Source organism: Lynx rufus, unplaced genomic scaffold (assembly GCF_022079265.1).
Source record: "Lynx rufus isolate CCGP_SWC_20201006 ecotype Redwood Valley unplaced genomic scaffold, mLynRuf1.p SCAF_18, whole genome shotgun sequence".
Classification (NCBI taxonomy): Eukaryota; Metazoa; Chordata; class Mammalia; order Carnivora; family Felidae; genus Lynx; species Lynx rufus.
In genome coordinates this window covers 42,235,250-42,261,452 of record NW_025814832.1, presented here as the reverse complement: position 1 = coordinate 42,261,452, position 26,203 = coordinate 42,235,250, and the positions used below count along the sequence as shown (strand labels likewise).

At 42.2% G+C, this 26,203-nt stretch overlaps 3 pseudogenes; all 3 read right to left on the bottom strand.

Moving 5' to 3' along the window:
* The window catches only part of LOC124513581 (leucine-rich repeat-containing protein 37A2-like), a 43,147-nt pseudogene extending 27,996 nt beyond the window's left edge, over positions 1-15,151 (bottom strand).
* Positions 15,152-15,320: 169 nt separating this feature from the next.
* LOC124513572 (leucine-rich repeat-containing protein 37A3-like) lies at positions 15,321-23,027 on the bottom strand (annotated as a pseudogene).
* LOC124513580 (leucine-rich repeat-containing protein 37A2-like) overlaps positions 17,088-26,203 on the bottom strand; it is an 83,255-nt pseudogene continuing 74,139 nt past the window's right edge.

Here is a 26,203-nt window from a genome sequence, read left to right as displayed (position 1 = left end):
GGCTCTATTCTAAGAGTTTAAGACACATTGTCTTACTTGCAGCACAAGCGAAAGGTCTTAGCATAGTGCCGGAGCGCAGTAAATACCTAATAGAGGTAGGTATTAAAGAAATGATATGGGGCGGAGGAGCAACTACCATGCTTCCCAGAGAAAGAAGATGCCTTGGTATATACGTGGGAAGAATCAGATGCAGCTGGGAGAAGAAAAGTAATAGTTGGGTATGACTATGGCAAAGCTTTTGAACTACCACACACGGAAAATAATAAGAGTTACCCTAAATCACCCCAAAAGGACAGCCCTGAGTTGTTATCTTCATCCTTAACGTTTATGCCTTTCTGAATCTGAGAAGAAGCTGCCAGGATTTCCAGTACATACCAAAAAGCGATGACAATATCCTCAAGTGTGTCAACGTTTGTGGGCACACAGCTGTCTAAAAGGAAGCAGATGCCGGTTGACTGGGGGAGCGTTAGGGCGTGTCTGTGACTGCGGCTCGAGTTTGCCTTCAGAGGGTGGCCACACCTACCTCAATGATATTCTCAACAATAATTCAAAAGGGGTAAGGCTTAGATTGTCCTTATTCTCCCTTAGACCTTATGTTCTTGGCACAATACGGATGCGCCACAGACGAGCCAGCATGTGAATGTGCTCTATCCCGATAAGGTACAGCCTTTCTACATCGTAGAGTCCTTCAGCTTCTAAAATCATGGAGCTCGTACTGTTAGAACCAATGAAGTGAATTTTTTAAAATAAGCCACCAGTCTGGACCTGTGTAGGTGAATGAAGGAGAAGCACTTTAAAGTCAGGAAAAAAAAAAAACGATACTTAACATTTAGGATTATCAACCACTGTTGGTTTTCCATAATAGATTTCATTCCTGATTTCATCTGAAAGAAATAGGATTATTACTACCATTCAAAAAGTGGTACCTTATTAATAAACTCTTGGCACGGCTTTGAGGTGGATTTCAGATTCAAAATAGACTTTACCACACCGCTAACGTGTTCACTCAGTGTTTATCCATAACTTAAGAGGCTTCATTCAAAAAACTTACTGAGATAGAATTACCTGAAACCCAGGGGTGAATCAAGGCCTTGTAGGGTCTGAACCTCATCTACTTTGGGAAATCCTGCCTCATCAAAACATGCAAAATTATGCATACAGGAATTGCGAGGGTCCCTCCCAAGACTTTGGAAGGGGCCTATGTAAGTGAGGAGACCTGACGTTTAAGCTTCAGTCAGTTCAAGATAAATCCACCTCAGCTGGGGCCCAAAAGGTTTACAAACTTATTTAATGCTGGAGAAAATACTGTTTCAACTTATAAACACCCCAGTAATAAGTCACATAGGCAATAACGTGACTGAATTCACGGGATGGCATCTCCCCTGCGCACGCTCTCTTTCTCTCAGAATAAATAAATAAACGTTAAAAATAGAAAAGAAAGGAAAAGTTTGGCCCCAAACAAGGAGCCCAACCTCCAATACACACTTACTGTACTGTGATAATTTGTTGGAAGTTACCTGTGAATTCGTTTTAGTAGTACAGCTCTATTCAAACCACATTGAAAGGGCGGGCCTACGCCTGCCGACTCCATCTTGTTCCGTGTCCTTCACCTTGATCACACCTCCTCCCCTTGAGTAACCCCCCCCCTCAACTGCCTAACAGGACTCTTCCCCAGGACCCTTCCCCAGCCAATCAGCTGAGGCCGCAGCCATTACCTCACCAACTGCCACTAGGCCCCAGTAAAACCTTTGTCCTTTTGAAACTCGCCCTCTCTCCCCGGTATCTCACCGCTGTGTCAGTGCAGGTAGGGGATTGAGCTCGAGCTAGCTCGAATAAAGGCTCTTTTGCTTTTACATCGGACTCGGCTCCCTGGCGGTATTTGGGGATCACGAATTCTGGGCATAACACACATGACATGAGTATTAATTTATTCTCAATACCAGCTAGCTCTGGTTCTTTAGTTACCTTTTTCTGTCATGCAAGATTGATGAGGGAGCATGGGGCAAGTTGAGGGCAAAATACAAGTTAGCACATGCCCCCGCCCCAGGTGGGATATGTGTGATTCTGGCTGCTCCAGGACAAAGGAAAGGAAAGAAAACAAATGGTTAACTGATAGAGATCTCAGTCGGGCAAGACAGGAGTTTCCATCAGTTTACAAATATCTTAGTAAATTACAAGAAAAAGGCCATCTTTTTCTCCTTTTTCCAGTATGAAAGATTCTTGGGGACAGTCCCTGTATATTCTTTGTACCCCCAGTACTTAGTACATGGTCGACATAGAGTGCGCGTGGCACGGATTGTTTTTCAATGAATTCATTCATTGTTATCAACGGATTCCACCCTATTTTGTCCTGTATTGCCTACATGACTATGAAATTCAGATTCTTAGAAGAGACTCTTGGTGTTATAAGATGCTTAGTAGAGGTGGTGAGTTTTAAGACATTATATTGACACCACTAAAACCTCTTGGTGGAGAAACTCAATGAGCCCGTTCTCTGGCATGCTGGCAAAACAAAAAACTGACCCTCAGTATCCTTTCCCCAAGTTAGGCATCAGCAAATTAATGAGAGGAGAGAGGAGGCCCCTGCTCTTGGGCACCCGCAGGAACTTACTCCAGCTCCAGACACACCGTAAACACTTTCATCTAACGGAAGATAAGCTGTGCAATCGGATTTCTGAACCACAAGACAGTAAGACAGTCTTTTCCAGCGTCTGCTTTAGAGGAGGGTCTTCAACCTTGAGTCTAAACATCCCCCTCAGGCCACTGAACATGCCCAGTATGATTTGCTTTTTTACAGAGAAATCACAGAGTGTTCCGGCTGAAAGGGAATAACACACTTCTTAATTGAAGAGAGGTCAGGAAAGAAAGCACATGGAGAGCAGTGCCCTGTGGCAGGTTTTCAGGAGTTCTTTCTGCTTTCCTGATGGCTGAGGAAGCACCCACACCTTTTGCTGCCTGGAGAACTCTGTGCTAAACTAAGTTCTTTGAAGTTCTCTTTTGCATAGGAAACTTGCACATGAGCCGGAATCAAAGTTAAATTCAAAAGTGGATTTCAAGGACCATGCACACCTTGGGGAAGCATCACTGTCACGAATTCCCATGATAATACTGACTTGGGTGTTACTTGCTTGGGGCTTTCATTGCCCACACAAAGCTGGGTACGAGGGAGGGCAGAGAGTGCCATTTAGGAGTTAAGACAAGTCTCTTGGCCTCTTTGTACCTTAGTTTCCTCATTTGAAAAAAAAAAATGGATTTTAAGACCTACTTTCCAGAATTCATACTGGGTTTATTAACACACACCTAACCAGTCACTCTATGATATTTTTACATGTAGTTGTTATTTTATTTATTTATTTTTTTAACATGTATTCATTTTCTATTTCACTTACAGCTTGTGTAAAAACTGCATGCCATGCCAGGCCTGAAATGTTCCAAAGCTCAGTTCGGTGAGTAAATTGCAACCAAGATTTCTACACACACCAAAAAAACAAAACAAAAACAAAAAACAACAACAAAAAAAAAAACAAGACACAAACGAAGAAGAAAAACAAGATATTTTCAGAATATTTATCCTTTGGCAGTGATTCTAATTTATAGATAATGAAACATAACCACAATACTCTCTCCATACACTAAAGAAATCTCACTATGAAAGATACTTGCCTTTTTAAAAAAATATTTGCATGAAAGATTTATACTTTCATGTTTATACATGTGGTGCATTAGATACAAATCAGTAAATGCTCAATAAATACTTGTGTTAAGTAAGTATTTTTTTCTAGAGAAGTAAGTTTATTTCTCTAGAAAAATGTTTCACAACTTTAGCACTGTTGAGATTTATGGTTGGATAATCTTTGTTATGGGGGGGGGGGGTGCTGCCCTGTGAACTGTAGGGTGTGACAGCAGCCCTGGCCTCCACCCACTAGAGGCCAGGAGCACATCTACAGTCTGACAATCAAAAATGTCTCTAGACACTACCAAGTGTCACCTGGATGCAAAATCACCCTGGCAGAGAACGATTCACTCTGATCTCTATAATAACTCTCACACCAAACTTTGCCACAGACAAAAAAGATTTGCTACATAATTTTAGTAGCTTTCGACTAATAAAGTTTCATTCATTCAAAATGAATAACAAAGAGGTTTACAATGAAGTTTAATAAAAATTCCAAATATAATGAAATTATATTTGTAACTTACATAAACTGCAAAAAAGGTAGTGATTCAAATGTACGTCTTTCAATAGATTGTATTTTATTGCAGGATAAATCTCTAGGAAAAGGAAAAGGAAAATATTGCCTCAATTAGCCATAAGCTATCTAATTAGTAGGATGATAGTATTGAATAAGTAGCTTTTGGCTAAACTCTGAGTATTAGGAATTGTTATTTGAACCTTCCAGAGCCCCTAACCCTGCCCTCACCTTTCTTAAGAGTCTCACCTTTGTGATCTTCATACATAAAACATACAACTATAGATCTTGATAGATCTTGGAAGTAATCTTTCCTGAGAGCAGAAGAATTGATTAAATGACTTTTTGTGGCCTCATCAATTTCTAAATTATGAGCTCAAAGTTGTGATCTCCACATATAATTTCTAATATTAAAAGGGATATTCTCACATTAGCACACCTTCCTGGTTTAGTTCTATTTCTCGACACCAAGTCAATACCAGAAGAGATAAAAGATACCTTTTCATTTAACTTGAAAAGAAGTTACTCCTCTAATCAATACCTAACTTTGAACGAACTCAGAATTAGATTATCATATTAACAGAAATTTATTTTTGGTTGTACATTGCCCAAACGGTCTATGAATTTATCAACTGCTTCAGTTGCAAGTGGGGCCAACAAAAAAAACAACATGGTACTGGATTTTTATTTGGAAACACCCATCCTTGATTATAGTTGACCCTCTTATTTCCATTGATTTCAGCTGAGTCCCTCACTTTCCACCTACATGGGTACCACCATCTTCTGACTGGCATTGTCATCTCTGGTCTCTCCCATTCTAATCTATACTGCACACAGTCACCAGATTTATTCTCCAGGAGTCGTTCTCAAATATCAGAGTCACTTGGGAACTTACTCAAGATGCAAATTCTCAGCTCTACTCCGGACTGAGTGAATCAGGAACTGTGGAGGTGGAACCTGTGTTCTGACAAGGCCTCCAAGTTACCCTGGTGCAGTCTAAAGTTTGTCCTAGAGCACAACTGTGATAACACGGTAGCTTGGCATATTATCCAAGGCCTTCAAAATCCTAAATCTGGCTCTAGTTTCCTACTCTACAGATACCCAAAGAAATTTCTCCTGCATTTTGCCCTTCACTCACTCTATTTTGCAAGCATATTCTTCCCAAGATGTCTATCTGATGATACGTCATAGCCATTCAAGGTTCTGTTCAAACAGCATTTCTCTAGTAACTTCCCTGATCCAACTTGAAGTCTTCCCCCCTCTTCTATGTTCCAAAAACAACTTATACTTCTCATTGCCCAAATCCATTTCTTCCCCTCCCCCTCTCCTCCTCCTCCTTCTTCTCCTTCTTTGAATTTTGTAAAGTAGACTCCACGCCCAACCTGGGGCTTGAACTCACGACCCTGAGATCAAGAGTCGCATGCTCTACTGACTCAGCCGGTCAGGTGCCCCAATTTCTTCTTAATATAGTGATTCTGGCATTCCATTTCCTCTGGGCATAAACTCCATGAAAGTATGGACTAGTCTTGCTCATCTGCGTTGTCTACTGTGTTTAAAACGGATGCATGGACAAAGAACAAACTCAAATATTTATAAAATAAATTAACAGCTGGGTAGTGAGTACAAGGAGCAAAATGACTGAAAAGAAATGTGGTTTTATGACTTTGTGGCTCCCTCTTCTGCACTTTGTCAGTGCTTCATCATTCATTTAGTGCTTATGCGTTATGGTTGAAGCTTCTGTTTATTTTCCCTGTGAAATCATGAGTTCCTACAAGGGTGGGAAGCCTGTCTTAACCATCTGCGTGCCTATGGTACTGGGCATAGGGCCTGTCACATTCTTTTTTAGGTTTTGATTCACATTTTTTTTTGAATGAATGAATGAGAACACTTCACCTAACATGAAATAATTGGCTTACAAAGTACCTCATAGTACAAATAATGAAAGGCCCAATCCATTGTGCAGTTTGTCTCTTTTGTTTTTCTCCAAACTGTGTTTGTAACGTTTGGAGCCCAGATGGCAGAGGTAGCCAAGAAGACCAATACAAAGTGGTTGTCCCCTAAGACTTGGAAGGTTTGATAATTTGAAGGACTATTTTTAGTGTCATATGAGATTCTTTTTACTCACTACTCTTAAGCCTTCCACATTTGCAACAAGAATCTATTTTCTAAAGCACATCATTAATAAGGATTAATGAGGGGCGCCTGGATGGCTTAGTCGATTGAGCATCTGACTTCGTTCGGTTCAGGTCATGATCTCACTGCTCATGAATTCGAGCCCCGCATCGGGTTCTGGGCCAACAGCTCAGAGACTGAAGCCCGCTTCGGATTCTGTGTCTCCCTCTCTCTCTGTGCCTACCCTGCTCATACTCTGTCTCTCTCTCTCTCTCAAAAATAAATAAACATTAAAAAAAATTTAAAAAAAGGATTAATGAAATACACAGCTTTGGATGGCATGGGCAAAGAATAAACACTGAACCTCCATAGCAAAGAACATTAGTATCTCTGTATGTCTAATGTACAGAGATCTATGCAAACATTTCTTCCTTGACAATGAGGCTGGAGAGATGTTTATTCTGTAATTAGCGAAGTTAGAGGCATTTCTGATGTTTGTTTAGTGTAAACATTTCTAACTATACCACTTCACCATCATTATATTTTTAAAGATTTCATTTTTTTTTAAGTAATCTCTATACCTGACATGGGGCTCTAACCTACAACCTCGAGATCAAGAGTTGCAGACTCTAATGACTGAGACAGCCACGTGCCCTTTAGCCATCATTTTTTTAATGTTTATTTATTTTTGAGAGAGACAGAGACAGAGCATGAGTGGGGGAGGGGCAGAGAGAGGGAGACAGAATCTGAAACAGGCTCCGGGCTCTGAGCTGTCAGCACAGAGCCCGACACGGGGCTCGAACCCACAAACTGTGAGATCACGACCTGAGTCAAAGTCAGACGCCCAACCAACTGAGCCACCCAGGAGCCCCAACCCCTTAACCATCATTTTAAACATCTATTTTTATGGTGGCATAAGAATTTCCACACCGGTCATAGGAATCTGCTCCTGAAGCCAAGAGCACACTGTATGTTAGCTAACTTAACAATAAATTACATAAAAAATAATAATATAAAAATAAACTAATAAAATTTCCCACACTGAAATCCTTAATCTGTTCTCTTGATAATTTAATATGTACTTGGTAATACTGCTTACATAATTCACCTGCTTAAATATTTAATATTTAAATATTTGATTTAGATTAAATTATTTAAAAATTCTGGGTTAATGGCATTCAAATTAATGTCAGTGTTCTATATTTTCTTGTCTTGCAGGTGACAATTTGAGGTTAACTTCAATTCCTCTCATTTTACCAAGCCAACTTTTTCAAACCTTTTCTGTAAAGGCCAGACAGCAAATATTTTAGGCTTTGCAGGCCATATATGGTCTCTGTCACATATTCTCTGTTTCTTTCTCTTCTTTTCTCTTTTACAGCCCTTTAAGAACATGAAAATCATTCTGAACTCATAGGTTGTATCAAGACAGACCATACACAGGATCTGATCCATGGGCCATAAATAATAAATATAAATAAAAGCAGATGGTATACGAACACTTACATAACAAGGTTCATATGGGTGTCCATAATTGCTCAGACCTCATTACTCCTTTTCCTCTACAACTGAAGGGCTTTTTCCTATATCTTGTCTATAAAATTAAAAAGTTGAAAATGCATAGGAGGTATTTAATGCTAGAGATGGGCTGGGTCCCCACAGACTTACAGAGTTATAGAATTTAATACAGAGAATTACAGAATTCTACTGTTAGAAGAAATTGTTGCAATTATCTAATTTGAACCCCGTATTTTTTAATAAATAATATAACTAAAAACTCATAATAAATGATGAACTGATTAACTTACAAATACTGGAGGGATAGCAGGCCTTCAAATGTGTCTTTACGTAATTCGGTCAGATAATTTTCACTGAGAATTCTGCAAAATGAAAAGGTCATTTCTGGGTCAAAATGCAAAATAACTACAACTATTTGCAACACAGGACCGCTAGATGTGAGAGAAACCTGGGTAATGGTGCCACCAAATACACTAATTCTTATTTAATGTAGGGATGGCGATCTCTGCTGTTTGATTCAAATATTTTCTTCTCACATACTCCTTTGTCTCTCTCTCTCTCTCTCTCTCTCTCTCTCTGTCTCTCTCTCTCTCACACACACACACACACACACACACACACACACACACACCCCTATCCACTCTTCACACCAAAATGTACATTTAATGCCTACTCTCTGGATCACAAAATCTCTGTTAGAACCCAGCCCTGAGTGGCAAAAACATGGACAGAACTGCCACCTCCTCCTCTCTTTTCCCAAATTTTATTGTGGAAGCCCTATTTATAACCATATCAGTGCTACAAGTAAAGCCATCTAATTTTTTTCCCCAACTAAAAAATACCTGTGAGAACTAAAAATGTGCATAAAATGCACATAACATAAATGCTCAGTTTAATAAGTATAGAGTAAACACCCGTGTAACGCTATTTGTTCATTCTACTGTTGGTGGATACTCGATTTTTCTAATTTTTAGTGATTATAAACAGTGCTGCTTTGAACATTTTTCTGTTTATATCCTAGTACACATTTGCCTAAGTTTCTCCAGGATTTAACAGGGGTACAAAATTGCCTTCCTAAGAGGTTGTGCTATTTCAAGCTGGCAGATTGAAACATGCCAAGTCTCTACCAAACTGCAAACTCCACCAAAGTCCCTAAGAATGATTAGAAAAGATACAATTAGAAAATCCACAACCTTAGCTCAAAGCCAAGGGAGTAGCTCCACAAACACTCCCCACCAGAAATGCCTTGGAGCCACCTACAGGGTGATTAGCTGGGATACTGCAGTAGGACCAAGGACAGCACATCAACCCCACATCCTTCCTCCTTGGATCTGGCAGCAAAGGGTGTTTTCTTCCAGGCAGGAGCCATTGGTGTTAGAAGGGGGCAGGGTCCCAGAGCCCTGGAGGAAGGGTATACACTCTGACTAGCCATTAGAAGTCACCTCCCACCTCTTCTTTAACTCTCAGGGAACCTGTCACCAATAACAAGCCCCGTGGTTCATTTCACCTCTTCCTTAGGACCAGAAACCAGAAGCAAGTCAAATCTCAACTACAAAGATAAATTGCACTCAGGAATGACCAAATGGAGTGAGAAAGCCAATTCTATTCAGGACAGAAAATAAAAAACAAATATAACAGCTTATAGTCAATGACACAGTTAACAGAGGAAACACAAAAGGATTTGAGAATACCAACATTAATGGGGCACCTGCGTGGCTCAGTCGGTTAAGCAACCGACTTCGGCTCAGGTTGCAGTCCATGGGTTCAAGCCCTGCACTGGGCTCTGTGCTGCAGCTCAGAGCCTGGAGCCTGCTTCAGATTCTGTGTCTCCCTCTCTCTCTGCCCCTCCCCAACTTGCACTCTGTCTCTCACTCTCTCTCTCTCTCTCTCAAAAATAAACAGTACAAAAAATTTAGAATAGCATCATTAATATATCCTCAGACAGAGGTAAACAGTACATCTAATAAAAAGAACCAACTCAAGATTATATGAATGAAAAGTATTATCATTAGTAAAAAAACTCAGTCTATGAGCAGCAGAAATGGTCGTTGAATAAATTAGAAAACTTGAGGGGCGCCTGGGTGGCTCAGTCGGTTGAGCGGCCGACTTCAGCTCAGGTCACGATCTCGCGGCCCGTGAGTTCGAGCCCCGCGTCGGGCTCTGGGCTGATGGCTCAGAGCCTGGAGCCTGCTTCCAATTCTGTGTCTCCCTCTCTCTCTGCCCCTCCCCCATTCATGCTCTGTCTCTCTCTGTCTCAAAAATAAAAATAAAACGTTAAAAAAAATTAAAAACAAAATAAATTAGAAAACTTGAGAGATCTGGCCACCGATTTCTTACCAATACTTGAAATTATATGTATTTATTATATTTACATATTTGTTTTTATATTATATATTTGTAAACCCCTTGACAAGTGGGATATTTGGTCAGTTTTGTTCTTGAGCTTATATCCCTGGCATGTAAAACAGTTCCTGGGACATAGGAGATGCTCCCTAAATATTTGTTGAATGAATTCAGAAAGTGACAGGTATCAATTTGCAAATATACTACTTTTAATGAAAACAAATCATTCATTTATCATCGTTTATGAGAATGAGTACAACTTCACAGGAAAACTAATGTCTTTCTCCACCTCCACCCCAATTTGTGACTCAATCTTTTGAGACAAGAACCTTTTGAGAATTTCATAAAAGCTATGGAATGGACCCTTTCCCTAGAAAACTGCACTTTCTTGAATACGTGCAAAGGTGTGCATGCGATTTCAATTTGCAGACCATCCCTTTAGGGCTCAGGTCCGTGAATAGAATGGACTGAATTTGTGGGTGCCAAACTTGGATGGAAAATAAAATCACATCTCTATTTTCACAAACCTCTAACTAGAATTAGCATTTCCTTCCATTATGAATGTAGGCAACAAACCACAGATTAGTATAGTTAATTTGGTCCCCAGCAGAAATCAGATATTTTCATATCACATATTTGGCGTGGATATCTCAAAATATCATTTATTCTCATCAGTACCTTGAAGTCATAATAGTTAGTAGGCCTACCATTATATTTTGTTATTTAATATTCTAACAGAAGCAGATTTATTGCTATATCACTAATCTTTTTAAAAAATTTTTGAAAACTCTATTTCCACATAATTTCCTTTTCCTATACATTTTAACTTATTATACATTTGAAAACATTATCCCAAGAACATAAGCTTCTGCAGATCATCAATAGATATATAGAAGGGTGCCTGGGTGGCTCAGTCTGTTAAGTGTCCAACTTCAGCTCAGGTCATGATCTCATGGTTCGTGGGTTCGAGCCCCACATTGGGCTCTCTGCTGACAGATCAGAGCCTGGAGCCTGCTTCCAATTCTGTGTCTCCCTCTCTTTCTGCCCCTCCCCTGTTCATGCTCTGTCTCTCAGCAATAAATAAATGTTAAAAAAAATTTAAAAAAAAATTGATATATACAAAAAAAGGTTAAAAATCCTGCCCCAGGGGACTATTGACCCATAGTTAAAAACTTCTGTCTTACAAGGCATAACCCTCAAGCTGAATTAGAAATCATCAAATCTTGGGGCACCTGGGTGGCTCAGTTGGTTAAGTGTCTGACTTTGGCTCAAGTCATGATTTCACAGTTTGTGGGGTCGAGCCCCACATCAGGCTCTGTGCTGACAGCTCGGAGCCTAGAGCCTGCTTTGGACTCTGTGTCTCCCTCTCTCTCTGCCCCTTCCCTGCTCGCTCACTCTCTCTCTCTCTCTCTCTCTCTCTCTCTCTCTCTCTCTCTCAAAAATAAATAAACATTTAAAAATTTTTTAAGAATCATCAAATCTTACCAGATTCATGTTCTAGTATATAAACTACCAAATACATGCTTTTCAAAAAATATTTTTTTAATTTCAGTTTATTTTTTTAATAGGTAATATATATTTGCATGGCTCAGAATTCCAAAGGTATATAATACACAATTCAAAGTTTTTCTCCTAGCCCTGTCCCTCAGCCTACCCACTCTCTCCACTCTCTCTTGTTTCTTGTGCCAAATTACTTTCATTTTTCTTACAAGTTTGGGAAATAAGATCTCCAAGTTAGATACTATCATGAGAAAATATAAACTATATATAGTATTTAAGAAATTCATAAAATTCATAAGAAAACAACTACCTTATTCTACCATTCGTTATTTACCAGTAAGGTTATCAGACTAAGGGGCAGGGGGGAATCTACTTCAGGGGGATCATAATCCCTACATCTAAATTACTATGACTGTTATGTCTTTTATTATTAATTCAGAAGTCATGTATGACTTATCTACCCAAGTTGAACTAATGATACGACACACAATCTGTCATGAAAAATGCCAGTCAATTACTTTGAGTATAATATTGTTTCCAAAATTACTTGTGTCTACACTGACTTTTTCTACAAGTCAATTTAAAAAAAAAGATCACAAAAAAATTGGCAAAGGACAGAAAATTCAGACAAGAAACACAAATGCCCAGGAAACATACAGAGATATTTAAATGTATAAGTAATCAGAAAAATTCAAATTCAGAAGGGACCCATTTTATTCACCCACCAGATCAGCCAAGAAATGGAGAATATCCAAGAGTGGGAGGGTAGGAGGAAATGAATGCTGTCATGGTGTATGGATTGGTGTGTAAATTGGCACAACTTTTTTGAGGGCAATTAAAATTGTATATATCGACATCGTCTTCATCCCAGCAATTCCATTTCCAGGGATCTATTCTACAGAAATACCTACCCACGTACACAAAGATGCATGTAAGAGGTGGTCCATGCAGCAATGCATGTAATAAGAACTGGACACAGCCTAAATATCCATCAAGAGGGGAATTATTAAATCGTAATACACTCATACTATGGAATATTATGCAGCAGCTTGCATGGATGGGGTAACCCTCTATGTACTGGAAGAAAAAAAGTCTAAGACATACCACGAAGCAAAAGAATCGAGTTGCAGGATGTTACAATTTATGTAAAAAAAAGATAAGAAAATCACACAACAAACCTATTTTGCTGTAAATATGTATGTAGGCAAATGCATGGAAAAAGGTCTGGAAGGATATATACTAAATCCAGAGTAGTGGCTATCCCAGCAGTGGGGGGATTAGAACATAAGGCAGGTGTTCACTATATCTGTTATTTCATCAAAAAATTTTTTTTAATGTTTATTTGTTTTTGAGACAGAGAGAGAGAGGGAATGAATGAGCAGGAGAGGGGCAGAGAGAGAGGGAGACAGAATCCGAAGCAGGCTCCAGGCTCTGAGCTGTCAACACAGAGCCCAACGTGGGGCTTGAACCCACGAACCGTTGAGATTATGACCTGAGCCGAAGTTGGACACTTAACCGAATAAGCCCCCCAGGCCCCCCTGTTATTTCATTTTTATATATTGAGACTATAATCATGTATTGCTTGTATAATGGAAAATAAGTTGAAATTGATTCTAATTTTAACGTTTTTTTTTTTTAATTTATTTTTTTTGGGACAGAGAGAGACAGAGCATGAACGGGGGAGGGGCAGAGAGAGAGGGAGACACAGAATCGGAAACAGGCTCCATCAGCCCAGAGCCTGACGCGGGGCTCGAACCCACGGACCGCGAGATCGTGACCTGGCTGAAGTCGGACGCTTAACCGACTGCGCCACCCAGGCGCCCCAAAATTGATTCTAATTTTAAAGGGAACCTGCCAAATTTAATTTTTAAAATAAACACAGATGGGGCGCCTGGGTGGCTCAGTCGGTTAAGCGGCCGACTTCAGCTCAGGTCATGATCTCGCGGTCCGAGAGTTCGAGCCCCGCGTCGGGCTCTGTGCTGACAGCTCAGAGCCTGGAGCTTGTTTCAGATTCTGTGTCTCCCTCTCTCTGACCCTCCCCCGTTCATGGTCTGTCTCTCACTGTTTCAAAAATAAATAAACGTTAAAAAAAAGAAATTAACACAGAACTGCAATCGGTAGAGGTTGAGTTGGGATATGGAAGGGGAAACACCTTTCCTCAGGGCTACTGACTTCAAAGTTCTGCACCAAGAAGGACCTGATAATGCAGTTTTGTTTTTTTTTTTTTTTTTTTTTTTGTATTCGTATTTGGAGAGAATATACTCACAGTTTCTCAGCCCAACGGTATCCCTTCCATACATTTTCATCAATGTAACAAATAGAGTTTCCTTGGAAATTTCTGTGAAGAAACACAGTTCAGATCCTTGAATAGGTAGGAAAGGAATGAACAGAATAAATAAGAGAATCACTGGCAACCTTGTGGGGAATATTCCAATGCAGTAAATGCCAACTTTCTACTTTCCACAGCTATCAGCATCCCAGGTGGTGCAATTAATAAAGAGCTAGCGTGGGGCCAATGGCACAAACAAGGCAGCTCCTTAGAACCTGAACTTCCTATTTGTTCCATTCCTTGGGTAGATAACGCGTGTTAATTACTCTGGAGTATTTTCTTTTAGAAATTATTTTGGCAAGGAGAGAGGGAAGATGGCGGCATAGGAGGACGCTGGGCTCACCGCACATCCTGCTGATCACTTAGATTCCACCCACACCTGCCTAAATAACCCAGAAAACCGCCAGAGGATTAGCAGAACGGAGTCTCCGGAGCCAAGCGCAGACGAGAGGCCCACGGAAGAGGGTAGGAAGGACGGCGAGGCGGTGCGCGCTCCACGGACTGGCGGGAGGGAGCCAGGGGGCGGAGGGGCGGCCCGCCGGCCAAGCAGAGCCCCCGAGTGTGGCTGGCAAAAGCGGAGGGGCCTGACGGACTGTGTTCCGACAGCAAGCACGACTTAGCGTCTGGGAGGTCATAAGTTAACAGCTCTGCTGTTGTGCGCGTTGTGAATAACTGGTATTTGGTGAGCCAGGGGAGAGAGCACCAGAATAAGCTGTTAATTAACTTAATAGTCTAAGCCCCCTGAAGATACGTTCTCCAGTTTCCAGAGACTGACTGTATCAGGGAAATGAGGGAAAGACGCCCCATTCACCCTACTTTGCCCAGACTGTGTCTTGTGGAAATACTGGCTACCACGAGGGACTCTGGCTTCAGTCCTGCTTCTCTCGCCTGTGGCCCCTGTTGTCTGTAGATAAATATTGAACTGTTTACGTTTTAATTCCTCACCACGTGGCTAGAATTGGTTACGGATTTATACATTTCAATATGAGAAAAAGGAGTATTTGACAAGCAATGCTGAGAAGCCAGTATCGGAAAGTAAACTTTGTAGGTGGCCTGAGGCAGGACGGCGTTCACTCTGTGACAACCTCACATAGTGTCTCGCTCTCGTCACCCAGCTCTTCAGTAGTGGAATCTGTGGCCTTCTCTGCTGTGGCTTTGCCAGCCTCCCTGGGAAAAGGAGAAGAATGCCAAGGCTTTGACTCTCGAAAGGAACAATTCAACTCTTCATAATTTCCCCATTTTAGAGAAAATCTTCCCCAATCACGTACCCTAGTTCCATGTGGAAAATCTCATCTTCATCAGAACAATCCTTGTGTAGCTTCTGTGCCATGTTTTTCTTGCGTGTGGCATTGAGAGGTCTGTACATGTCCCTAAGCCAAAGTGGCCGCCTTCTCCAGAAAAAGCCCTCCTAGAAAACAGAAAGGACAATGTTAGGTCTGTTTCCCCTGCCTTCTCCAGCCACGGTACTTTATCCTCCTCAGATTTACCTGATTGTCACTTTCCTTTGAGCATCTCTTACGCAGCAGAGATCCAAAGAAGCCCCTTGAAGGAAACACACACACAGACAATTAGTGATTCGTACCATTTTCCATGCCTCTCACAATGTATTTCTCCAGTCTTATTAGCAGGCAAAATCAACACAGACCCGGGATCTCAGAAATAATTCCATACATGCTGGGCTTTCAGAATTTTCCTGTGTCTGTCCATAATGGCCCCACAGTGGCCCTGGGAGACCTTTGTATGTAACTTGACATGAAGTATAGGCAGGATTTTCACCCTGCTCACCTTCTGGCCCTTGGCCAAGTGCCCTTGTGCAGTCAACAAACTGGGTGACCACACGGCAGAAGCACCTAACTCTCTCCAGAAGCATTGTACATCAGTCCCCGCCAGGCTTAGCCTCCCAGGCATCATTTGCTGGCGGGTGGGGAGGTGTTTCTATTTTCCTAGCTGCATTACCTTACAAGATGAATCGCACCGAGTGAATGCCTGAGTCCAACCAGCAGTTATCTAGCTCACTGACTTTCACACTGCAGGCAGATGAATGAGTGAGTCGTGAAATCACCTTAAAACACACGGCTAGCGCTAAAACACAAAATACTCTTTTTGAATACAAACGGCATAGGGGGTACCTGGATGGCTCAGTCAGGTGAGCAGCCCAAGTCTTGAGTTTGCCTCAAGTGATGATCTCACAGATTGTGACATTGAGCCCTGTGTCTGGCTCTGTGCTGATAGTGTAGAACCTGCTTGGGATTCTCTCTCTCTCTCTCTCTCTCTCTCTCTCTCTCTGCTGCACCCCCCCTCAAATAAATAATAAACTTTAAAAAAACAGAACAGAAAGAATCAGAGTGTATGGTAAGTTTGTTTTAGAAGGTACTTATGTCTATACGGTATGTGTGCACTGAGTTGTGACATAAAATGCAGTTCACAGCCCAAGAACAGTGTAGTCAGAGACGTGCCCAACTGGAAAGGAACCATCTTCTTTCTGGTTCTAGTGGTACTAGTGATACAACCGTCTGGCAAGACATCTTCCTTTTCTCCTTCTCCATCTCATTAGTATAAAAGGAAGAGATAAATGATTAAGGTCTCTCCCAGTTCAAATTCTATTGGGTCTGGATAAAGGGAATGGAGAGCGGGGCCTCGAAAACCAGAAGGAGGAAGAAGGAAGTTTCCCCCCCACTTTACAGGAGGGACTCATGTATTCCACCTTCCATCATGCTTGAAGACTAGCCCCTTCACCCCACGACGTTTGGCCCTCCCTATCCCTTCTCCAGAGCCTCTGAGAAGGTCTGTGGCCAGGCCTGATGCCCACCGTCAGCAGGAACGGGTCTGAACATTTCCACCCCCGTCCCCCCACGATCTTTCTTTAAAGGTCTAGTGAGCAGGTGCTCTGTGCCAGTCCCATTCTAACTCGGGTTTGGCTGGGCAGCTAACTTTGCTGGGTCCAGGCAAAGCATTAGGCCAAATATGTATTCTTTCTGCCTTTGGTGGTTTCCTGGCTGTAAAACAAGGGGATTGAAATAGATGAGTTTGAAAATCTAGTTCTAAAATTCTACTTTAACGATTGCCAGACTAATATTTACCTTGAGCTTCCTTCTTTACCTTCCTTGGCTGCTGTTGTATGAGAATGAATCTGTTTTGGAGGAAAACATGATCAAGTTACCCATCACAATAACCACTCCCTCCAAATCTTTATTCATTCCTTTGCATTTTAGGTCTTCTCTACCCAGTGAGAGGATAACTTTTCCTAGGACAGGAATTTGTTTAATAGTCCTTTGACTCTTCAATAAGACCTAACTTGTGTGCAGCTGGTAATACATTTTACTGACTGTCTCAGATAACAGTCAACAGATAATTCCTAATAAAAATTCTTGGGAGGAGGAAAAGAAAAGTGTCTACCAGAAACCTAAACAGCAGCACTGTTTTAAAGTCAAGGACAAGAGTAGGATGTCTGTTATCACTGCTGCTATTCATTGGTGTTGAGGAGGTCCTAACTGATGCACTGGGAAAAAATGGAGTCGTGGAAAGGAAGAACTAAGACGTATTTGCATACGAAATTACAGACAAACTAAAAGGCCCAAGAGAATCAACTAAAATTTTACTGGAAGAAATATGAGAATTCAGTAAGATGGCTAGATATAAAATCAAGAGATCAACATGTAAACCTCAATGACTTTCCTATGTCCCATAAATAATTAATCAAAAAACGGAAGAATTATCCCATTTACAATTATCAATAAAAAGGCATAAAGTACCTAGGAATAAACTTAGCAAAGAATGGGTAAGACCTATGAGATGAAAACACTAAAGCTCTTCTGAAGGACATTAAGAAGAAACGAATACATGATGTGAGACACTATTTTCCTAGAATAGTGTAAAGATGTCAGTTCCCTTCAAATTAACCTACAAAGTCAAGGCAATCCCATTCAAATCCCAAGACAGTTTTTTAAACAAAAACTGGCCAGCTGACATTTGGTAGAGAAAATGTGCAAGCATAGCTACAAACTGTATGAAAAAGAAGATCACAGAGCAGACATTAAAATACGTTCTTACAGGGGCGCCTGGGTGGCTCAGTCGGTTAAGCGTCCGACTTCAGCTCAGGTCATGATCTCGCGGTTCGTGGGTTTGAGCCCCGCGTCGGGCTCTATGCTGACAGCTCGGAGCCTGGAGCCTGCTTCACATTCTGTGTCTCCCTCTCTCTCTGCCCCATCCCTGCTCATGCTGTGTCTCTGTCTCAAAAATAAATAAACATTAAAAAAAAAATTTAAAAAAAAAATAAATAAATAAAATACGTTCTTACAGAGCAACTGCAGTTAAGTATGTAGCGTGATACTGATACAGGAAAAGAAAACCAGATTGATAGAATAGAGTCCAGATAAAAATAGTATTTTAGATCCATGAAGAAAGAATGAACCATTCAATAAAAGATTTTAAAGTAACTGGATCTTTACGTAAGGGAAAAAAGTTAGATCCCCTACCTCGACCGTACCAAAACACCACACAGATTCCATACAGATTAAAAATAAATAAATCACAACAAATAATATAAGAGTGCAGAAGAAAATATCAGAGACTATTTTTATACCATGAGGCGAAAAGGCCTTGTTAACAAGTCCCATGTCCCATAAGCCATGAGGCAGATATGGTGACGGACTGTCCACACCCTCCTGTTCATCGTAGTCCTTGCCCCCTTGGTCCCCTGGATTGTTTGTCCTCTTCCTGTTGATTTATAAAACTCTCTTCATATGAAATACATTAATCCTTTCAAGGGCTTTCACTGAATTTCAATGTTTCAAATATTTGTCAGTGTTTTTATCGTGAAGGAGACGGAACAGTGGGATAGGAGCACAGGCTGACTGCAGGCACAGCTGGGTTCTGCTTTGGGTTTTGCCACAGGGGCCTTAAGCTGATCCCCTTCTATGTATGAAAGAAGGATGGTGATATCATCCTCACAGGACTGTGGGGATTCAATCAGATGTCTGGTTTATTCCAAGCATAAATCGGACAAGACGATCAAATCTATCAAATGTTTCTGCATGTGGTATCAATCAGGTCACAAAGCTTTTTCTCACCACAAGATTATAAAAGTATTGATTCTATCTTCTTCTAATACTTTGACGGGTTCTTGTTTCTCTTTTTTTACATTTACTGAAATATGTTTTTTTAAGGTGAGAAATAGGGATCTGTTGTTATTTTCCTCCCAAATAATTAAGCAGTTGTTCTATTACCATTTATTTATTTTCTTCCACTGATTTGAATGCTAAAAGGTAACATTTCAATGTTTATTTATTTTTGAGAGTGACAGAGAGAGACAGTAAGAGTGAGAGAGGGGCAAAGAGAGAGAGACACACACACACAGAATCCAGAGCAGGCTCCAGGTTCTGAGCTGTCAGCACAGAGCCCAACACAGGGCTCGAACTCCTGAACCATGAAATTATGACCTGAGCCAAAGTAGGACCCTTAACCAACTGAGCCACCCAGGCGCCTCTAAAAGGTAACATTTCAAAAGTCCTAGGCACCCACGGATCTGTCTATTGCTGGACTCTGTAGGCTACTTCCCATAAATATTAGGTTGCATTATTCCTCCTTGTGAAATTGACACAATGCCTCATCTCTTCCTTTGAACATCATTATTGTCCACTACAGGAAAGAAACTGCATGGTCTCTGACCTCAAAAAGTGTATCATCTAAGTAGGGAGAGGAAATAATGAAACCACATAAAAAAAATATAAACACAAGGTTAAACCACATAGGAATTTAAAACAGCAATAGGAGTTTATAGAACTTCCCCAAAAGCAAAAGGCTGCAGGCCACCTGAAGATGCAGAGTACGGACTGGACAATGGCCAATGATTTCTCTTCCCAGAGGTCATGGTAAGTTGACCCCACGCTAGTTCCTAGGCTCTTAGGCTGAGAAATCAGACTCTGATCTCATCAAGAGAGAACGTACTTCTTTCTACATGGAGGCAATATCACCTTACCAATGTCACAGGATTGATCAAAATCAGAATGTCAGGTCATGACTTGACAATAAGGAAAACATCCGTTCCATAGATAGGGCATCTGTGTCTACATGATTGGGCATTACCTCCTGTGGAGACAGGCCTCTGTGGCACACTGAAGCATAATCAGAAGGCTATTTGGTGAGAAGAGAAGTGGAAGAAAAGTAATTAGCTGAATCCAGTGTTTAATGGAAAGGACTGAGGTAGCTAGATCCATCCATCTGCCCCGCGGGCACAGCCCGGCTGGTGGGCCTGACTCTCATCTGCTGCCTGAGGTGCCATCTCTATTCTTAGGCAAGGCTAGGTGGGCACTGCCCATGTTGGTCTCTTCCTCACCATTTCTATGCTTTTACTACTGACCAACCCTCCAGAAGACAGACATGTTTCTCCTTAGCAGTTAATACATCCAGTCAGGTTTTACTCAAGTCTGAGAGACCAGGAAGCCTTACATATCTCTGCTCTGATCCATGACCTTGATATTTCTCTCTTGAGGAGCTGCCTTTTAACAAACTGTTTAGCATATTTTTGTTATCAGGGGAGGGGAATGCGTCACTGTAGACCCTAACAAATGGTGACAATCTCACAGAAGGACTAGGTCCAGGAGTATTACAGTATTCGGGGAAGGCTTTGTGAAGAAAGATGAACTCGAGTTGGCTTTTGAAGGCTCATGGGACTTCCACCAGCAGAGTGAAATAAAGGAATTTCAAGTGGGCAAAGTCACCAACAAAAGTAGGAAAGGGCATGGTCTGACTAGGGGATGGTGAGGGGCTGCTTTGGCTGAAATGGAGGGTTGCCATGACAGATGGCAATGTGTGTGTGTGTGTGTGTGTGTGTGTGTGTGTGTGTCTAGATATATATATATATATATATATATATATATATATATATATGTAATAAGCATATGTATATTTGAATAAATATATTGAATATATATTCAATTCATACATAATTGAATAAAAGGTAAACAGGCAAGCTCCAGGAATAGGCAACTGTAATTATGACAAGCTTTGAGTAGCCTGATGCAGGATTTTAGCTGCAGGGTTTTAACTGAACCTGTTTACACAATGCCTTGCGAAGTGGAGGAGAGAGCTGTAGGTACATCTAATTAATCAACAAGATGACACTTTTATCTCTAAGCCATGCCCTTTCTTCCAAGATGACTGATAGCTCCATGGAGGTGAAGACTATTTCTCTCTCATCATTTTAGCCAACGAGGAAAGAAATCAGTGGTAGTAGGAGGATGACTGGTGAGTGCATCGAATCGACATAATTTTTTTGAGTTGAAGAAATTTTACTATCATGTCAACTGTGGCCTTCTTAGACCTAATGTCTCAGAACAAGCTAATGGCTTGTTATCTTGGTTACAATCCACAGATGTCTCCCGGCAGTGGGGTTCCTTTTAAAATCCCTGGAATATACTTTGCAATAAAAGGACAAAGCATATCTCAGTCCTCCAGACTGAAGAGAGATATCAAGTCGTGACAGGTGGGAAAGTGGCTTTGATTTTCAGTTTGTGGGTTCTGAAGCTATTATAAAGAAGAAATATAGTCTGGGAATCGGAATTAATTGTTGTCCTTACCTCAATGAGACAGAAAACTATGATCAAAATCATCACTACTACGGTCACAGATATTGCCAAGATGAGTTTGTTGTTATAGCCATAGCCTGGAACTTCTTTTGTGAGCTAAAAAAAGGGAAAGAACAATTTTTTTTAGAAAACAGAGATAGGATGAAAGTTAACTATTCTTTAACGACTCTAAAACCCCATTCTTTCCGATGAATCGCTTCTAGGTTCTTAAGGAATATACCAAATCTAATGTGATATGTAATCTTAATCATTAGCATTTTCTTCAAGAATTTATGTATCTTGTATGTTAGGTCCTCTTTTTGTCTACTCCGGGAACAACGGCACTGTTTCCTAAATGAGCAAAGTGGCAGATCACTGCCTTAGCCAAAATTATGTGGCCAAGACAAGACCCGGACTAGGAGCCCCTGGTCCTTGTGCTTGGGTCCATGTCCTAAACCACCTAAATGTCGAGACCCCACATTTTGGGATTTAGCCTCACCTCCCTTGACTCCTGCCCTCTCTGTTCACTCTGGACTTCTGTGCTCTCATTGATATAATTCTCATTTTCCCATTGGTCCGTATCCCACTCTGCCTTGGACACCTTTACTTCTTGCTGCTCGCTGACAAGCTTCATCAGGAGGCCTGTTCTGGAGATGAGCTTGGCACAGGCCAGCTGCATGTGGGTCTCAGAGCAGTCCATTTTCAAAGTCCGGATAACATGAGAAATGAGGCTTCTCACGTCTTGTTGGGGATGAGGGACCGTAGCTGCTGGTTTAACTGAATTTCAAACAGATCACCTGAGGACGAGAGCTTTGACACAGTGAAGCCTGTGGCTTTTGGGGGCAAGCCAGTGCCCGCATTGGGGTATTCCCATTGTGTATCATTGGTTTGTTTAACGGTCGGCGTAGAGTTGTCTGCAGTAACAGTAGAATTAGCAGTGGAAAGATTCTTACGGTTTGTGAATTCAGGGAGGGTTTGTTCTGGCACAGTAGTGTTTCCTGTAGAAATATTTTCGTCAGAAACATTTTGGGCAGTAGTGTTCTCTGCAGTAGTGTTTTCTCTGTAAGTTCCTGAAGGAGCAAAGAATTCTGGAAAAGGATTTTTCTGAGGACTCAGTTCTCCCGGCGATGAAAAATCCTCTCGTGAAGGGGAATTTATGAGGCTCCTGACTGCAGAGGATGGAGGCCTCTTTGCAAGCAGCTGTCTATTACTGAGTGAACTTTCCTTTCTGGACTTTCGATTCAGTTTGGCCTTGGGTGTTCTGTGGACCACACGGGAGCGACTTTTATGAAAGCAGTGTGTTTTTCTGGGGTGTGAGGCTGGCCCGAAAGCCTTCATATTTCTAACTCTAGCATTTGCATCTTTTATAAGAAAAATTCTGCACATGAAGTCTTTTGACTTTTTTTTCACATCAGGTGGGGATTTTGGAGCGGGGGTGGCAGAAGCCCTGTCCAAAGAGTATTGCTTCACGAAAGAACAGACCACTGCCTTGTGCTCATCTATGAACGAAGGCTCTGTCTTGAAGGAGCTTCCCACTAATTTACTGGGCCTGTGCGCCACGTGAAGCTCCTCTGGGGATGGCCTCCTGAGCCTTCTTTTCTTGGGAGCATGGGTGGCAGAAGCCCTGGCCAAAGACTATTGCTTCATGAAAGAACAGACCACTGCCTTGTGCTCATCTACGAACGAAGGCTCTGTCTTGAAGGAGCTTCCCACTAATTTGCTGGGCCTGTGCGCCACGTGAAGCTCCCCTGGCCATGGTCTCCTGAGCCTTCTTTTCTTGGCAGTGGGGGGCAGAAGGCCTGTCCAAAAAGTATTCCTTCATGAAAGAAGAGACCGCTGCCTTGTGCTCATCTACGAAGGAAGGCTCTGTCTTGAAGGAGCTTCCCACTAATTTTTGGGCCTGTGTGCCACATGAAGCTCCCCTGGCCTTGGTCTCCTGAGCCTTCTTTCCTTGGGAGCGGGGGAGGCAGAAGGCTTGCGCAAAGAGTATTGCTTCATGAAAGAAGAGACCGCAGCCCTGTGCTCATCTATGAACGAAGGCTCTGTCTTGAAGGAGCTTCCCACTAATTTGCTGGGCCTGTGCGCCACGAAAAGCTCCCCTGGGGATGGTCTCCTGAGGCTTCTTTCCTTGGGAGTGGGGGTGGCATAAGGTGTGTCCAAATAGTATTGCTTCACGAAAGAACAGACCACTGCCTTGTGCTCATCTACGAACGAAGGCTCTGTCTTGAAGGAGCTCCCCACTAATTTGCTGGGCCTGTGCGCCACGTGAAGCTCCCCTGGCCATGGTCTCCTGAGCCTTCTTCTCTTGGGAGCGCGGGTGGCAGAAGGCCTGCCCAAAGAGTATTGCTTCATGAAAGAAGTGACCGCTGCCTTGAGCTCACCTACGAACGAAGGCTCTGTCTTGAAGGAGCTTCCCACTAATTTTTGGGCCTGTGCGCCACGTGAAGCTCCCCTGGCCATGGTCTCCTGAGCCTTCTTTTCTTGGCAGTGGGGGGCAGAAGGCCTGTCCAAAGAGTATTGCTTCATGAAAGAAGAGACCGCAGCCCTGTGCTCATCTACGAACGAAGGCTCTGTCTTGAAGGAGCTTCCCACTAATTTGCTGGGCCTGTGCGCCACGTGAAGCTCCCCTGGCCATGGTCTCCTGAGCCTTCTTTCCTTGGGAGTGGGGGTGGCATAAGGTGTGTCCAAATAGTATTGCTTCATGAAAGAATGGACCGCTGCCTTGTGCTCATCTACGAACGAAGGCTCTGTCTTGAAGGAGCTTCCCACTAATTTTTGGGCCTGTGCGCCACGTGAAGCTCCCCTGGGGATGGTCTCCTGAGGCTTCTTTCCTTGGGAGCGGGGGTGGCAGAAGGCCTGTCCAAAGAGTATTGCTTCATGAAAGAATGGACCGCTGCCTTGTGCTCATCTACGAACGAAGGCTCTGTCTTGAAGGAGCTTCCCACTAATTTGCTGGGCCTGTGCGCCACGTGAAGCTCCCATGGGGATGGTCTCCTGAGCCTTCTTTCCTTGGCCATGTTCTCCACAGACGGCTGGGCGTTCTGTTTCCTCTGGATGTTCTGACGTCTCAGTTCTTTTAAGTGCCTTTTCCGTATGCCCTTTGGGCCCTTGATGACCTTGTTCACTCTCAGGAACTTTTTCCCCACACTCTCAACGTTGTCTAGGCTCTTCTCCTGCGGTTGGGCAGTTTCCCATTTCTTTGGAAAGATTTGACGTTTAAACTTGGGACCTAAAAGGCTGGAATGTATAAGCATGGCCATTTTTGCTTTCTTTTTCACCTCATCAATTTTTTCCTGAATTTCTGCATCTAACAAATTTTCCAGAAAGTAGAGTTTTCTCAGTTCATTCTTGTAAGTTGAATTGTTGGATCCAGGTTTCAGAGAAGGGTCCCCTGTGTCGTTCATCGAGTGACCCACGGGCTTGTCTCCCTCTTGCACATTTGAAAACAGAAATTTAATGAACGGTAACAGCGTCGATTCTACGTCTTCTAGATTGCCCTCCGAGAAATAAGGCGATATGTAATTCAGTGCACTAATGACATCACTTTTGTCATTGAAGTCTAGCTGCTCATTCATAAAGGCTGACAAACTGACACGATCTATGTCTGAGGATGCCTTCTGTGGCTCAATAGTCAGCTCCGTGCTGGCGCTCTTCTTTCGAGCTTTCAATACCTTCATGAATGATCCTTCTGCATTCCTTAGGTATACTTCCTGATCTGTCGAAGAAGAAGGAGACATGAGTTTTGATAATGAAAGACTGATAGCACAGCTCTTTGTCAATGCACAGTCATACATCCCAGTCAAGCAAATTAAGAATCAGCAAATACTTGAGCGCCATTTAGAGAGGAGACGAACTCAAACTTGGACCTACGATTGGCAACAACCAAAGGAGAAAAAGATGTTTTTTGAAAAAGTAGCTATTTCCTCAGAACATTCCATAGTGTGAATAACTATATTTAGAGTTATTCCATTGGTCCCTAAGGGCCGATTGCCCAGGCCTCAAGAAAAGCCAAGGCTGGAAGATACCCGGCTAAACTGTGTGCAGCTCTAGTGCGACTCCTGGCATTCACATACCCCACCCTGTCCTGCTTCGGGGGCAGAGGGAGCACGAGTCTTCCTCCTTCTACGTCTTCAGTGGGCTTGAGTTCTTGCTACCATCACATATGCACGGGACAACACCCGTCACTAGCAGGTCCTCATCTGGACACGCCCTCTCCGCCCACCCACCAATTCCTTTGTTTGGTCCCTGCTCCCCTATATCGCACCTCCGGTAACATAAGCTCTAGACAGAAAAAACTAAAAACGAGACCCGCTAAGTCCACCCTGGTTCTTTGCTTCAATTTGGGCAGAGATGTGGGGTATAGGTTAAGAGATTTTCCAGGTATGAGAGAGATACCACTGTGGGGCGTTCCAAAAAATCAACGGAATGATACTTGAGGTTTTAAAATGCAGAAGGGATAAAGAAACTTTGGTCAAACGCCTACTTTGCTTTCATTTCCTTTCATTTCCAGATTTCTAGCTTTACTGAGAGAACCATCCAGAGCTTCCAACTACATGAAGGTCAAGCGTACAGCTTGTGTACACTGAACAGCACTGTGCAGCTGGGTTTTTCCAGAAGAATTAAACGTATTTTTCGTGGTGCTGGGGAGA